At 37.4% G+C, this 17,076-nt stretch overlaps 1 pseudogene; it reads right to left on the bottom strand.

The window, feature by feature from the left end:
- Positions 1-17,076, bottom strand: part of LOC122077330 — a 20,048-nt pseudogene extending 2,972 nt beyond the window's left edge.

Below are 17,076 nucleotides of genomic sequence, written 5' to 3'. Positions count from 1 at the left end.
GAGAGCACCTTCTTTATAAAGAGCCTCCAAAGAAGAGTCAGTCAAATACTTGCATGCTTGCAATTTCAATACCTGTCAAAAATGAAAAACAAGATTATCAAGTATCAACCATTACATACAGGTTCAAACCACAAAAGAAATGAAGCGTAAAAAAAGTGCGTGCTGAAAATCTTCTAAACCTTAGATGTATCCTATCCATCAGGCTCCTATATGTACCAAAATGTCAAGGAAAATGTGGCAAAGCAGCTATTAAGCTGGGCCCAGCAAAATGGGCACCTGATTTTGAGCCACAAGGGAGGATATGAACAATCTAAACCATTGAATGGCTAGGGTGCCCCCTAGAACAGAAAATGTCAAACTTCTTGTCCTATAATTTCAGCCACTAAGCCACCTTGTCCAATGTCCAATGTTGAATTTTCAACCATTTTTTGAACCTCTGTTTTGCCATGTGGAAAACTACATTCACCATGAAACTTGACAGGCAGACAGAGGAAAAGGCCTACCCAACTGTACACCAAATTTGGGTGTCACCCAAGCCTTCCTAATGCAGATCAGCTAGACAGGTACTCTAAAAAGTAACAAAGGAAGAAGAAGAAGAACCTGTGTTATCAGGAATTTCAGAATACCTAGTTTCCCTACTATGTTGCTCAATTTTAAGTAGAGTTCTGTTTTCAGTTTCTTTTCCTATTTTGATTATGTTTATGTGTCCTTGTTCAGGGTGGAATAGAAATCTATAAGTTAGTCCTGTTATGAGTTGATTTTCTATCATTATGTCAAGTCCTACTTGGTTTAGGATTCCAAACACAGCTGGAGGTTCTTGAGTCAGTTTAGGATTTTTTAAGTCTTTTATTGGTCAATTAAGTAGCCAGCTTTTCATACTTTAGTAACCAGCCATTAAGGCATTACTGATTTTATTATATCAATAAAGCATGTCTTTCGGCAGTTCCTCTGTGTGACTCAGAAACTGGTTGTGAGATTCAACTACTCCATTAGTGAGCACTGAGACTCTAATACTGTTGGTGGGATTCCAGCAAGTGCTCAGTGGGAAGCCAAGTTCATATCCTCTTAGTCTCATTCCAATACAACTGAGATTCCAATTTTGAAGTCAGAACCATCAACCGCATGACATTCTAAACCTGCACACGGTTTCAGTTCTTGAATCAGAGGTCAATGGTAAGAGTTCCATAAATTTGGAACTATTCCCAATTATTTCTGTCCCTATTGAATCCATTAAACTCCTAGTATGGTCACATATTAGTTGCTCAGATTTATTAGTAGATCTGTTTTTTTTTTTGGATGAATAAATAATTCATTACCAAGAGAAAGAATGTACAAGGGAAGAAGGAAAACAAAAGGGAAAAAGGGGGGGCAAATACTGAAGTGGGAACAACAAAATACATCAAGGGCCAGAAAACCCAACTACTGGGAGACAATCAATGGGGAGGGGGGTAGATGTAAAGAGAGTGGAGGGTGGAAGACTCTAGGAGACAACAATATGCCTGTTCCTTGGGGTGTCCCTGACAAGTCTGCGCCTGAGAGTGCCAAATTTGGAACTTACCTCAAAGTAGATGGCTTTCCAAATCCTTTCAAAGGAACGAGAGTTGGAAGTCCATCTTCTGAGGTTTCGCTCCATCCAAATGTGGTTGATAGTTGCTGCAAATATGAGCTTCCCTATAATGTCACACAAGGTAGTGCCGCCAAAAGTCATATCAATCCATATCCATTCCCTCGTGAAGGACAAAGTGGGTCTCAGGTTGGGCCAAATAGATTTGAGGGCCTTCTTCCAGATTGAGGCGGAGAAGGGGCAAGAAAAGAAGAGGTGGTTAACATCTTCGGGATTGTTCCAACAGAGGCAGCAGGAAGGAGAGACCTGAATGTGTCTATGGATGAGAAAAGATTGGGTGGGGAGGCAATAGGTTCGGGCACGCCAGGCGGTGAAGCTGTGGCGGGGGATGTGGCTTTTGAACCATACTACATTGTGCCAGGGGACGGTAGGAGATTTGGTACGAATAAACAGATTAGTAGATCTGTTTATTGATTATTACTGATAATAAACTTCAAATCTGATTTGTTATAAGTCCTACAACATTATTTTTAAGCTCTTCAATCGACCTACAGGATTTTGGGTATCCTACCTCAAGTAGGACACTACTATAACTACTAATCTAACCATCATATGTATCTACAGTTTCAATTTTTTAACGGATCTCAGGTCATCAGATTCCTACTGTTACTAGGATTGCTGTTTATCTTAGGTTTGTTTTCTGATTTCCAGTTTCAATTAGTAGATTCTGTTTTCCATCATATCTCAAATTACTATTCAGTTTCTATTCTGAATTGTACAACTGCTGTTACTTAATTTGAGCGAGTGTATCTGCTGATCAGATATCATCCAATTACTGGTATCAATTTAGGTTTCAGAAGTCATATCTTAGGTAGGATTCTTCTGAAAGTTGAGATCAGACCTTTGGATCAAGTTCAACTTTGATATTCTGCTCCTATATCTGAAGAGAGTAAACCATCGAAATTTGATTTGTCAAATCTGAGGTATATATTACTGTTTATCACTAACTTGAATTCTGGTCCTTATCTAGTCAATGTTTCTGATCCCAAACCTTTAGGCTTCTAAAAACCATCACTTTCATCTGGCAACCATAACTGCCAGTTATGCTGCACCTGCCACAACATACAACAGCCATTCTGCCTCCACCATCCTTGGACTAATAAATGGAACTCAAATAACTCATAACTGGGGCTCTGGGAGTTGGGATAGGTAAAATTTTCCTTTACTAGAGTTTTGACCGGCTAAATTACTCTTATGAAAATACAATTCTATCTCCTCTCTAAAAACAGACAAGGGAAACACAATTGCATACATGTTTAAATGAGCATGTAAGTAAGTCATTAAGATTTATTTTTTATGTTCAAGTTTGGAATCTTCTCTGCTAACAGTGTGCATCTCCACACACACACACACACACCCTTTTTTTTTTTTTTGATACCCAGGGTGTCCAGATCTTTGACCCGACTAATCCCTAGGGTCATTGTGATACCGCTTACACAGGACCAGGTCAGTCCGAGACGGAAACTCTCGTGCGGTGGCCCCAAGAAGTTAGGTGCAGCGGCAAATGTTTGATCACGGGACCTCGCTTGCTGAGGCGGAGTACCGTGTCCCCTCCAAGCCAACTGCGCTAACCCCTTGGGGTTACACACACACACACACACACACACACACACACACACACACACACGCACACCCCAAAAAAAAAAAGGTCCATAAGGCAAAACAATAGCTCTGCAACTTACCTAAAAGAGAAGGGAAGGAAGCATTCATAAACTACACAATTATATTATATATATATTTCCTATTAGTATTACCTTCAACTGCAAACAGGACTCAAAAACTGGTTGTAAGTTCACCAGGAAAGTGTATGATAAATCCAGCAAGGTTAAACAAGAAAGCAGGCGCAAAGAAGAGAGCCCATCTGGACCAATGGATGGGCATGACATCAGTACTAACGACTCAATGAGAGGACATGAAGCAGTCGTTGCACATAAGCAATCATCCTTAAGTTGGCTGCGTAGGGAAAATATATCAGCATAAGCAATTAAAGAAAGAAATTTGAAGATAAAATTACATGACAAAGAGCATGTGAACACCTGCAGAAGGAAGCATCCAGAGAAATTAGGCAAGGGCAGTTGATGGATGCTTCAGATAAAACACCACATCCCTTCAACTCCAGAACAATCATATGTGGGGCTTCAATTTGAAGTACATTCAATTTGGGGCATATACCAAGATTAAGGGACCGAAGTCCAACCTGCAGCAAACATTCTTTCAGGTTTATGTTTATCAATAATTTCGACTAGCACAGTAGCACATATCATACACATAAGCATGTAAATATTAACCCCATGGTGCTACATGTTCAAGGAATTAGAAGATTTATAGATAAAGCAGTCGATCCAGAATTTTACAAGCTAAATTCCATGTAACTAGTGCGGACTGGCTTACTATACTGACAGACTCATCAGCAATAACCACCTTTGAGTTTATAAAAGCATATCCTATCAACACCCCCCACCCCAAAAAAAAAAAAAAAAAAAGTGCTTCCACTTACAGGACAAAATGATGCTCTCTCAAGATGATCACAATTATCCAGAAAGACTTGATCAAGATGAGGGCATGTGAGTTCCAAAGTAGTCATGGCACGGCAACCAACAAGGGAAAGACTGACTAAGGAAGAACTATTGAATTCCACTGCTGTCAGACTCTGTAAAATTGAAATAGGCGCTTTCACTTAAAGAAGGATAGAAAAAATCAACATGCTTAAAATGGCGTCCAAAAGGCAATCAAATAACTTGATCATACAGCATATTATTTAGATTTCTCACCAGATTACGAGCATAGGGCTCCAAAATATAAAGAAACAAATGAACCATGCATGTATTTAGCATCTAACTTTTATTTATATAGTTTTTCCAACAAAATTATATTTTAAAATAACACCAACATATTATGTTTCAAAATTTTATCCACCTTCATCAATTTCCGAACTGCAACCCCCGCCCCCCTCCCTTCCTCAGAAATTTACCTCTGACCAATAACTGAAAGTAAGTGTTGCAGGATACTACTTCGGAAATACTGTTCAAGGCCTTCACTTCTGCCTGATGACAGAATTAATAAAGCCACTAATATGGTGGTGGTAATTCCCACTACATACGAATTTCTATGTTGTTTTACTTATTTCTTTATTGCCTCGTCATTTTTCTGAAAATAACTGTCTCAAGACATGTAATGGCACTGTTCATTCCATTGTACCCAGGCAGACCCAAGCATGCTAAGATTAACAAAGGTCTACATGGTTGTGTATTAATTCTGTCTAACTTGGATTTTTTTTTTTTTTTTTTTTTTTTGGAGGGGGGGCTGGGGGGTGTGGTGCGAGGGGATAAGTAACTTGGCTTTATTTTCCTTCAAGTTTATCTCATAACCTCACCTCAACTGAACTAAGCCTTGTCCCAACCATAGTTAGCAAATTCGGATTCGGGAATTATTCGGGCGGAGAATTATTCGGAATAATTTGATTGATTAATTTAAGGATTCGGTCAAAAAAGCTTATTGGGTTTTTTTTTTCAGTTTTTTTTTTTTATAAATACTGTTTAAGTGGACCGAATAATTCGGTTTAATCCGGTTCGGTCCGAATTATTCGCGTTTTATATTCACTTTTGAAAAAATCGCGAATTTTACCGAATTTTATTTTTAATTCGGATTCGGTCAGAATTTTTTATTAAATTCGTAAAAATTCGGTTCGGCCGAATAATTCGATAACTAGGGTCCCAACTAAATGGAGTTGGCTATGCAGACTCTCTTTTTCCCTTACCTTTATCTCATCAAAAATCCATAATTTAAAAAAATGAAAAAATCTATACAGAATCAAATTTTAAAATCAAAATCAGCTAGAAATGGTCCCTGTCAATTGAACACGAGCAGAAAGATGTTATTTCCATTCTTGTAATTCCATATGAGCAGAAGGAAAAGTATATGAAACCCAGTTCTGAAAGCATCTTCTTCTGAAATATGGAACTAAACTGCAAAACCAATTGAACACAAAAGATGCTTTAAACTATTCCCCTTTCCTCAAATCAAAGGAGATGGCAGATATCTTCTCTTATTAACTGCACTACTTTTAAGCTAAAAAGTACCATTTCAACTTTACCCCATAAAAATCAAATGTTATTCATCGAATAGTGAACGTGTGATTGGGTCCAGCAGGGCTTGGTTTTAGAAAACCAAGGCCCAGCCCACCCAGGCCCAGCCTGCGAAGACAACTTCAGGTCAGGCTCAGCATGAATTATAACATGAATCAACAGTAGATAAACACCACAGATTGGCCTTCCGTCCCAATTTGACCAAAAAGGAGGAGGGACAGGTTTTCTTACACAAGAATGATTATGAGTTCCAAAATAATTTTATTACACAACTCAATACTTCTACTCAAGAAATTGGTAGATAAACTAATAAAAACACACATACGTGTGAAAGGCTCCACCCGGGCAGGGCCAAACTCAATACTTCAACCCTAAACTTGCCCAGCCTGAACTTGTGCCGGGATTTCCAACCCTATCATGGCTCATGGGCTGAAAATCCTGGCCCAGAGCAGATAAAAATAGGACTGGCCAGCCCAAGCTACAGCCCTAATGCCAAGCAAAGATGACTTCACATAACAAAATTAGACAGTCATGAGGAAGAACGGAAGAACTAGTTTATCACAAACCTCACAGTTGTCAAGAACAAGGGACCTAAGCATTGGGCAACCTCCACCATCACTAAAAACTTCGCAAATAGAATTTGTCAAAGATTCACATTCAGTAAGGTCCAGTTCTTGCAAAGACTGGCACTGCAATGACAAGGTGCTCAAACTTTCCTGCTTCTGCAACATTAGTTTCTGCATTACCGGGAAACACTTCTATCAAAACCCAATTCTCAAAAAGCAAAGAGGAAAGGAAGAAAAAAAAGATCACTACTTCGATGCAAACCTGAAGTAAATTCGATGTGATATTGATACGATGGAGTGCAGGGCAATTAGAAACTGTAATAGATGAAAGCATAGGGCTTCGCAAATTCAAATCGACAAATCTACCAAGAAGAAGCAAAAGGATATATGGATCAGGACACACCCACAAACAAACTAATACTAAAGAAGCAAGAGTGGATATGGAGGAAGACACAAAGAAGAACAAAACAACGGCAACAATCAGTACTTGCGGCAATGGACTAGTCTAATATTCTGCAATCGAGGAATATCCAAGGAGACTGATGTCAATAAGCTGCAATTATCAAGCTCCAGAACCTGGAATAGAGGATATTTCTTCTTAGAGAGTAAAAAGTTGTTAATCAAAACTTGTAGCAAAAAAAAATTGGAAACACCAATAATCGAGGCAATAGTAAGAACAAACCTCAAGCATATAGCTATGAGATATTGCAGCCATTGATGCAGAAGTTATTCCCTCACAACTACTGAGCTTTAAAACTGCTAACATAGGGAGTCTCACAGACTTCCACCAGCAAAAGCATTACATGATCATGTCAGATAAAGATAATTCGAACACCACATCATATAATCAGGAGGACAAATTGAAGTCAAAGACTCAAAAAGCTTACCTCAAGTGATATGTTGGGACAGTATGATGCATTGAGAACACGAAGACTAGGACACATAAGTGCTATTTCGTGCAATGTTTCATCACTAACACACGAACAATTTGACATATCCAATGACGCCAACAAAGGGCATGATGTTGCCGCCACACGAATTCCAGCATCTGAGAGCTTGTGGCATGAAGCGATATCTAATTCATGTAATTGAGGGCAATTGAGTAAGGCATGAGCCATATTAGTACGCTTCAAGGACAGGGTTTCCAGTTGGGGACACCTGCATAGTACAATGTACCAGCTTAGAAGTTCATACAACAGGCACCAGATGTTCATACAGCATCAGAAATATTTTCACCTCACAGAAATGCGAAGCACACGACATTTCGTAATTTGAAGATGACGCAATCTATCATGGAACACAGGTATCTCTTGAACACCATTGCCGAGAGCTGCATCATTAACACTCAAAGTTCTCAACATAGAACAATCTGCTAAAGCATGGAAAAAGCCATCCTCCAGGTGCCCCGTCCCTCCCACTATCAAAGTCTCAATATACCTGAGAATCAACCACAAATATAAGCAACATGCACTAGAGGTCAAAGTAAAAATTATTTGACAGTGGGGGTGGAGTGAGGAGTAAGGGTAAAATATCTAAATGGGGGAAACTAAGCAAGAGAAGGCAAATCATACTTTAAGGAGGTGATTGCTTTCATAACAGGTAAGTCAATAGCAAGAGCACCAAAGATATTCACTTCTGTGATGTTTGGATACCGGCGACAGATGCCAGCAACTGCAAATGAATTGATACAATATGAATTAAGTCCCCTCATTTGGTCTCCAAAAAGAAGAGCAAAAAAAAAAAGTTAGTTAAGGCATTCAAAGCGAAAATATAAACTTTCTAAGACCAAGGATTTAAGTATCAGTATTGGTTTCCATATCAATCGGCTAAATTTAAAATACATATTGGAGGATATCGTATTGTACGGAGATACGTTAAAGATACACAAATAAATGGAAAGGAAATACACTTTTATAGACATTTGCATTAAAAAAACAGTAAAAAAAAATCTATATATAACATGTATCATGCATAAACACTAAAATGGAGAACACCGTACTGAGAGAAATGTATTCGATTGAAATATGAGGTTCCTTACTTGTAGTAACAGTATATTGTCAACTTTCTAAGAAATTTTAAAATCTAGGAACAAATTGATGCAATAATTCATGTTTGATGCAACGTTTTAGTTTGTTTTACCTAAATCTACTCAAACATAGCAAAAAATAACTAAAACAAGCTTAGGCACCGTTTGACAACATTCTGTTTCTGCATTTTCTTGTTCCCAGAATCAGAAAAACAGCCCAAAAAGCGTTTGATAAAGCTGTTCCGTTTCATCCGTTTCTAGAAACATAAATCAAAATTTATGCCTATTTACAATTCTAGAAACGACTTTGACGAAACAAGTCGCTTGTTTCGTCGTTTCTAAAAACGAATTTGAGAGAAGAAAAAAGGTCGTTGTGCTCGATAAATCTCTCAACTATTTACACCTAAAAAGAGACAACCAAACCCTCTCTCCCTTTTGGGCATTCGATGATACTATTGGGTTTTTTAGTGGTATTATGTCTGCAAAAAACGTTTCAAGAAACAGGTTTATCAAATACCAAAAAAACCATTTTTGTCCCGGAAATGTGAAAAGCTGTTTCTGCTGTTTCTAAACACAGAAACAGCAAAAACATTACCAAACGGTGCCTTAATTGTTTGATCTTGCCATACAGCTTCTTATAAAAAAAATTACTACTAGAACACTGCAAAAGGGATGGCAGTAACTAGAGCAATCATAACAAGATACAACGTTCAATTTTTGTGGAAGGATTAACACACTTGGCAAGGACAAACAACATTAAATAGAAATGATGACACTAGTTGTCATGATGATTCTTATAGAAATTAAGAATTAAATGCAACGGAGAAATCAGACGGAAGACACTTATCTGGCTGCAAGGACTCTGTAGATGTAAACTGGAGGAAATGATCAACATGGGGATGCCATAATTCATGACAAAGAGGATATGAAAGAATGGTATATCAAGATTGTGAAATCTGTTGGGTAATAGTGCAATTGTGCATCAAATTTTGGAACCTTAAGTATTGCAAGCGAGACCAACAAGCTTTGTTTCGAAAGTGAAATGGGTTATGTAGATACATAGCGATTGCGTATAGGTGAGTATCAGTTCGATACAAACCGATACGCATGTAATTCAATTGTTCAGGGCTCAATTGTACGTATCCAGAAAAGTATCGGTATGTATCGATGAGTATCGGATCATAGTACGATTATACAGTATTGTATGATACACTTTGATACATAAAATAAATAAATAAATACATGTATCATATCGGTGTCAACCAAATACCAATACCAATACGTATCGGCCTATACAGTACGATATGTACTGATACTTTAAACCCTGCCTAAGACAATCACACCTAGTGAAAGCATTGATATTGGTAATGTCTGGATGTAGAAAGATTTACAAACTCATCAGGTTCCAATGTCATATTGATGCAAATAAATCATATAAACAGGCTTATTTCATAGGGAATAAACTTTGGGTTGGGTTACATAGTGTTGTGATGCATATTCATCAGTAAAATGGTGTGGTTTTATTAGGAATAATTCTAGGATTGTGTTCTATATATGTTGGGCCTTTGATCCCAAGGGTTTTCAATGTAATAGGCCTCTTTAATGGGCCTAAACTATGGGTATTAAGTCTGCATACGGGATTTCTCTTATTAAGTAGTTTAGTTCTTTAGCTATTAGTTAGTGGAAGCCACATCAGCTTAGGCTATCTTAGCTGAGTTTAGTTAGGAGGTCCCTCATTCCAACTCAAACTCTTGTTGTATTCGAGTGCACATCAAACTTAAGTCATAAGCATGTTAGGGCTTAAAGTCTGACTATGTTTTGAGTTAGTATCCTTCTTTATTTCAGTTTCCTAGTTAGTTAAGGATTGGGTAAGGCCTTTCCTTTGTAGCGTCTCAAGTCTAATTTTGAGTCTTTTATATAAGTTTGTAAGGGGGCCTAGCATTGTACACGAATTTGATAAACAAAGTCGTTGTCTTTGCCGTTTTCTTCTCCATTGAAGAATCCCTTGTGTTTGATCAAAGAACCTCTTGTGTGTGATCAAGGTCTAGGTTGGTATTTGATCCAAACGAACCACCTTGCACGAAGCCCTGGTGTTATGTTCTGTTATTCTTATTGTTTCATCATCTTTTTATCCATTAACAAGTACTATTCTTCAAGTTTTCCTTTGATTTGTTCGAATCTTCTAGAAATTTGGATGCAAGGCTCTTTTCCTTTTTCTTTTTCTTTTTCTTTTTTTTTTTATTAAGCAATTCAGCCATCCAATCACATTCAACTGGCACTGTTTTGGGTCTTTTCAAATACAGTAGTACATAATGTTGAGCCTTTGATCCCATGTGTTTTAATTGTAACAAGTCACTTTAATGGGTCTATAATATGGGTAGAGGCTAGGCATATGGAAAAACTTAGTTAGTGCCTTCATTTCTTTCTTTTAATAGTTATTAAGTATTTTATTTAGGCTAGATTAGGATTCTAAGTCCAGCCCTGTTTTGAATTAGTTTCCTTTATAATTTCAGTTTTCTAGTTAGTTTATATTACCTTATTAGTTAAGGACTGGGTTAGGCCTTTCCTTTTTAGTGTTTTAAGTCTGTTTTTGAGTTTTTTTTTGTATAAGTTTGTAAGTGAGCCTAGCATTGTACATGAATTTTAATGAATGAAAAGGCTATTGCCGCTCTTCTCTTCCTTGCAGCAAAGAAATCCTTTGTTTGATCAAGGTAGATTGGTGTTCAATCCAATCCATGGTTCGAGAACTCGGTCGAAACCGTATCCCCAGGGGTCGAAACGATATGTCATGCAAGGATTAAAGTAACGATATCGGTCACCGTATCGGTCGGCCAAAATTAAGATACGTACCTGAGGGTATCGTATCGTATTGAAGATACGCTAAAGATACGCACATAAATGGATAGAAAACACTTTTTTATACACTTTTACATAAAAATTTTGTTAAAAAAAGCTACTAATAACATGCACTAAATTGAGGTATCGCACTAAGAATTCAAGGTTTATAGTTGTCCCATAAATATAAAATCCTTGTTTCCAACCTTGACTACTACTTTAGTTAAAGAGAAATATGCTTAGCAGCAACTTTGGAACAAAAAACCCTCAAAAATTCGTGTTTTTTTGAAAAATGACCCAACTTGGTCATTATATGACCGTAATGCATTGTATCGATACATATCGTATTGTATCGGTATGTATCAACCGATACATACCAATACATACCGATACGCACCGATACATACTGAAACTTACATTTCACTCGATTTTATTTTTTCCATAAAGTATTGGTACGTATTAATGTGTATCGTATCGCATCGGTGGTGTAACGGTATGTATCATAGGATACGTATCGATACAAAAGGATTTTAAAATTCTCATGTATCGTATCGGTAAGGGCCGATACGACCGATACTTAAAACCCTGATGTCATGTGACTTTTAAAAGTCACATGTTTCGACCATGTTTCGACAAAATTTCCCATGTTTCGGCTGAAACATGGGAAATTTCGACCAAACCAATTTGACCCTTTGGGTTGAATCAGATCCTATATAAATTAGTTTGAAAAAAAAACTAAAGCCTTTTTCAGCAGAATTCGATCTTCTTAGTTTTTTCTCCTATGAGTGGAAAACTTTGGGAAACAGTGAAGATTTCAATTTTTTGCTAGCAAAGTTGAATCTAAGGGCGATTTTTGCTTCATCTACATAGGAAAGATAGCATGGACCAAAAAGGTAAGTCCCAACTTCCCCAAAAAAAAAATTTTTTAGAATATACTTATAAATAAAGTAGAATTATGTAAATTTTTTATGTTACCTAGGAGGACCCGATCTACACATTCACGGCGGCCAATTTTTATTTTTTTTTATGTTAATGCTTTCTTTTTTTTTTTTTACTTTTAGAAACACATTTACCTACAACATATTCCAATCAACAAATCAGCGTAAAGATTACCGAACCTTTGGTTCACCACACAAGTATAACTTTTTTTCCTCTTAATGAAACTAATGATGTGAATGTGTTAGAAATGTCCAAAAAATGATATACTAAGAAAATCAGGCAAAAAAATTTGTTTGGGGGTCGAAACTAAGTTTCGACTAAACCGGTAAAAATTCTTTAGTTTCCTCGAAATTTCCCAGATTTCAACCGAAATTTCGGTCTCCCCAAGGGTCGAAACCCGATACCTTGAACCTTGATCCACTCAAACATCTAGCAACGAGAAGCCCAAGTGGGTTGCTCTTGTGCTGCTCTTCTTATACTGGAGTTATTGAATCTAATCGTCCAAATTTCTGCCATTAACAAGTTCAGACCTTGAATTTTTCTGCAAATACATGTTCTACCTAAAATTTACATTTTACATGTTTTTTGAGATTAAGCAATCCAGCCATTAAATTCCTTCAAGATTTTAACCAATAGTTCATCAACCCTAAATATGAACTTCGTTTCAGTTTGATAACTTTATGACCAGTTGATCTTGAGAAATTGAGTTCTCCCATTAAGTCACTGTTTTGTACCTAGATCGTTTCTGAGTTTCTGATTTATTTTAAGTACTGTTATTTACTCCGACAGCAGAAGTATTACACATTATTAACCCTCATTTCTGATCTTTAATTTCCTTGGATAAATTACTGTTCTACCCCTGGTCTTAGTTACTGTTTATTACTTGATCGAATATTGTTCAGGTTTACAGAATTCAGTATAGGTAGACTATCCTATTTTCTGTTCTTTGTTTATTGGCTTATTACCAAAGTACCCTTCTCCTAGATCTGCTAGGATTGACCCCTATATTCTGAATTATTCTTTGATTTAAAGCACTGGTTTTGGTACTGTTTTGATTCTTCAAATTCGGTATTACATTCCATATGGCCAATGAAATATGATGTTCCTAACTGCCTAACGCAGTTGGTGAGAATATGGTGCAATAAGCCCACGCTCAACAGGAGATCTCGAGTTCGAGTCTTCTGGCTGTTACATGCCCCCTTCCCCCTATTATAGTGTAGCCATCTAAAAATTATACTAATAATAGTAATAAAAATAAAAGATGTTCCTCTTTCATCTAATCTAACTCATCACGAAAACATGCGTAGAATATATCCTAAACAAAAATACTAACTAAAAAGCATTAAAAACACAAGGTGGATAAAAGACTCACATTGTACTGGAGAGAGATTCCGATTTTCAAAATTCAGACGCCTCCAGAAGTCTTCATGAGCAGTAGCAGCACGCCACTGCCTGCAGACTCTAGCAGCTCGGCAGAGATTAATGTGATCCAAGAAAGAGAAAACCTGGCACAAAGTTGAAATTGTGAGGATACAGTAACACAAGATTCAAAACAATTATCAATTAAATCTTACTGTCAGAGAGTCCAAGAATATCCAAGAATACCATATGCAATAGGTCATCTGTAAGATCCATCTTCACTTCCAAATCTTCTACCTTAGGAGTATTGCTCCCACCTCCATCATTGTCTCTTCCACCATTAGAATCCATAGGATTTCTATCACCCCCACCATTTGGTGTTAAACTAAGATAAAGGACCATTTCATTGCCAGAAGGAACAGAACCCTGAGACATATTTTGAGCCCCATCAGATAGGGAAGTGGATGTATCAGGACATGGTGACATTGCAGTTGCATAATGGAATTCCCTGGTAAAAGATATGCAAGAGAACAAGTAAGAGAGAGAATTAGTCATCAAGTCAAAATGGATTACCTTCAACATGTTTATTTTTTTCTTGAAAGGCATTTAATTGTTTCTAAAGGAATAAAATATAGAGATCTTGCGGTATGGTTGGTATGAATTGGCATTCGATATTCCCTTGCAGAATGGATCTCAGACAAGATTTCTTCCAGATATTGCTACTGTTAGTTGCCATAAGCAGCAACTTACCTAATGCCGTAGTTTATCGATGTATGATGTGTGTTTGCTATATCAATCTATTATTGTGAAATCTATTTGCCGTATCAATCTATTGTTCATCACACAAGTCAGAATACCAATTTATATGTTCACTGATTATATGTCTTAGTCCAGGTTATCTTTTATTAATTTTTGAATCTGCAAACATTTCTTCATGTTCTTAGATATACTTCTCAGTCTTCTTCATCTAAGCATCCTTCATTAATTCTGTTTTGATCTTCCTTATTGCACCGCCACATTGGTGCAGATTCTCCGGTCTTGCAGGCTGACTGTCCCTACTTTTGATAAATTAGTCTACATCCTAAAAAAACCCTATTTCTTTCTAGGCCTATTAATCCAGGGAATTTCTAGGCCATGTTACCCTCTTCTGCATCATGTGTTTAAAGCAGCTCATTCATTAAAAAAGTGAGACTACAAAAAATCCAAATGTTAAAAGGTAATGTGGACCATGCAACGGTTAATAAATTGCAGAGAAACATTGAAGATCACAGATTTACACAAGATGATCAGATAACAATCATCAGGTGTTACCAATGATTGAGGACCAATAGGGGAAGGGAAGAAATCCTTAAGAGAACTCAAAGTTGCAGGGGATAAGAGAAGATATCGCACAAGGGGGGGGGGAAGGCCTCAAGACCTAATCTTGCACTATACTCTGCACCAAAACATTCAGTTCAATTCATTCTCAGAATCTGTTTATTAACTTGGGTTACATGCCTTTATATAATAAACTGAGATTTAAATTTGCCTAATTAAAATCTAAAAATAAATTAGCAACTCCTAATTACTTACTAAGTTCTAACTAATGAAATTAGAAGCAAAATAAAACTCAAATCGGTAACTCCTTACTTGTCTAACAACTACCCAAAATAAAAGATTATACATCTCTCCAAATAAAAAAACTTAATTTTTCCTAAATAAAATAAATCTTAAAACATCCTACTGAACCAAAAACCCAATTTAGATCCGGCTCATCTCGGTCGAGATTGCCTAAAGGGTCAACCTGGTTCAGCCTCGATACTGCATCAACCAACCATCGAAAACTAATGCTAATAGAATAAAGAGTAAATTTCATGAAGGGCATGCCCTTCACTATTAATTGTACCTTTTGCAGAGTAAGGAATAGTGATCTCAGAACACAGGCAAACCTTATCATCCTTATGTGGTAAAAAAAGTTTAATAGGTGGTCATAGTTGTCAAAGGTAACAAGGCTCCCCTTGAGGTCCAAGGCAACCAGTTGCATTATGTGTCATGGCACCTAGATTCAAAACTCTCGATATTACCCTCCACATTTTATACATTTAATCATTTTCTCATTTTTATCCTTATATGAGGTATAATAATCTGTCTTTAAGAAAAATCTTTAACATAAACATTTGCAGATACGGTTCCTTTATTCTTTTTTTTTTTTGGATCAAATATCTGCACAACATCACTGAGATAGCATTCATTTTATAGTGTTCATTTTAAGGTGAAGGCTCAGAAAAGGACAAAGAGCAAGGCCAGCAAACATAGGATCCAGAGTGAGATAAAAATACTTAAAACATTTAGGCTTATAAGGCCCTCAATAACTAGAACAGAGGCAGCATTCAAGTAATCGACTTTTAAATGTTGCAACAAGGACGGGTGCGCATAGAGATGAAGATATTCAAGAACTGTACAAGATCACATAAACCGAAGGGCGACTACCCAAAAGCACCCGCCTTTCCTTAAAGTATGTAAGCCTCGGGGGGGGGGGGGGGGGGGGGTAAGGGAAATCATCCTGACAATATCCGATTAAGTATATCATCCATGGGGGAACTAAGAAACCGTCATAGTCGGTGGAAAATGTTCAAGTTTCAGTACATATTAAAATAAAAAATGAACGGAAATTAACAAGAAAACAACTCACAGAGAATCGGAGAGAACTTTAGCTCGTTTGAACTGGAAATCACGATCGCGACTCCCTCTCCCAAACCCCAAGGAGGTTTCTTCATTGTAACCCAACTCATCAATCTCTCTCAGACCCTGACCACTGGCGCTGGCATAGCGTTCAAAATAACGAGAATTTCCAATCACAAGCTCCCATGGGGTGGAACCTTCCCCGGCGATCTCGTTCCCTCCTCGATCCCTTGCAACTCCCATATCCAATAACATATCGTCCTCGACGTTATCCCCAATTGAGAACCCCATTCGAGAAGACCCAGGTTGGTTATTTTCCATAGCCGCAAACGAGAATTCTTCAGACTTTCCTTCAGCTCCAGTAGAAAGCAACCCTTGTTTCATATCACCACGGATGTTCCCCGGCGCCAAAACAACACCAAAGCCTCATGCACCCGTGTGCAAGATCAAAACCAAAACCCTAACTGGAACTTTCTATCCAAATCCAAGATGTGACCTTCACAAACCCTAGATCAAGATCACATTTCTCGGCCCCAATATCCTAACCTGCATAAAGTAACGAACGCATTTCCACATTTTCGAAGATCCACAAGGCCAAAATAGAACACACCCATAAAAAAAAAAACGATTTTTTCTCTGGGAAAAAGGGAAAAAACAAAGTTTTTCTCTGCACCTATACAAATAATGTAAGACGATGATCGATAATCCAAGAAATCGAGCCTAGATACAAAGATCTACCAAAAAAATAATATAGAGATCTGGGTTGATCCGATCTTCTTCTCCTTTCTCCACTTCGCCTTGTTCTCTTGACTCTCTGTCTCTTGTCTCACCCACAAAGGCACGCTTCGCTCTCAACATGGACCGGCGCTAATGGTGATGCGTGACAGCATACTTATACGGACAATTTCTGGCCAACACCAAACAAGATAATTAACACTCGCACGGACTGGAAAGTAAATTTCTGAACTATTTCCCATTTCT

Source organism: Macadamia integrifolia, chromosome 4, assembly GCF_013358625.1.
Source record: "Macadamia integrifolia cultivar HAES 741 chromosome 4, SCU_Mint_v3, whole genome shotgun sequence".
Lineage (NCBI taxonomy): Eukaryota > Viridiplantae > Streptophyta > Magnoliopsida > Proteales > Proteaceae > Macadamia > Macadamia integrifolia.
Note: the sequence above shows the minus strand (reverse complement) of the source record. Positions and strands in the feature narration are given on the sequence as shown.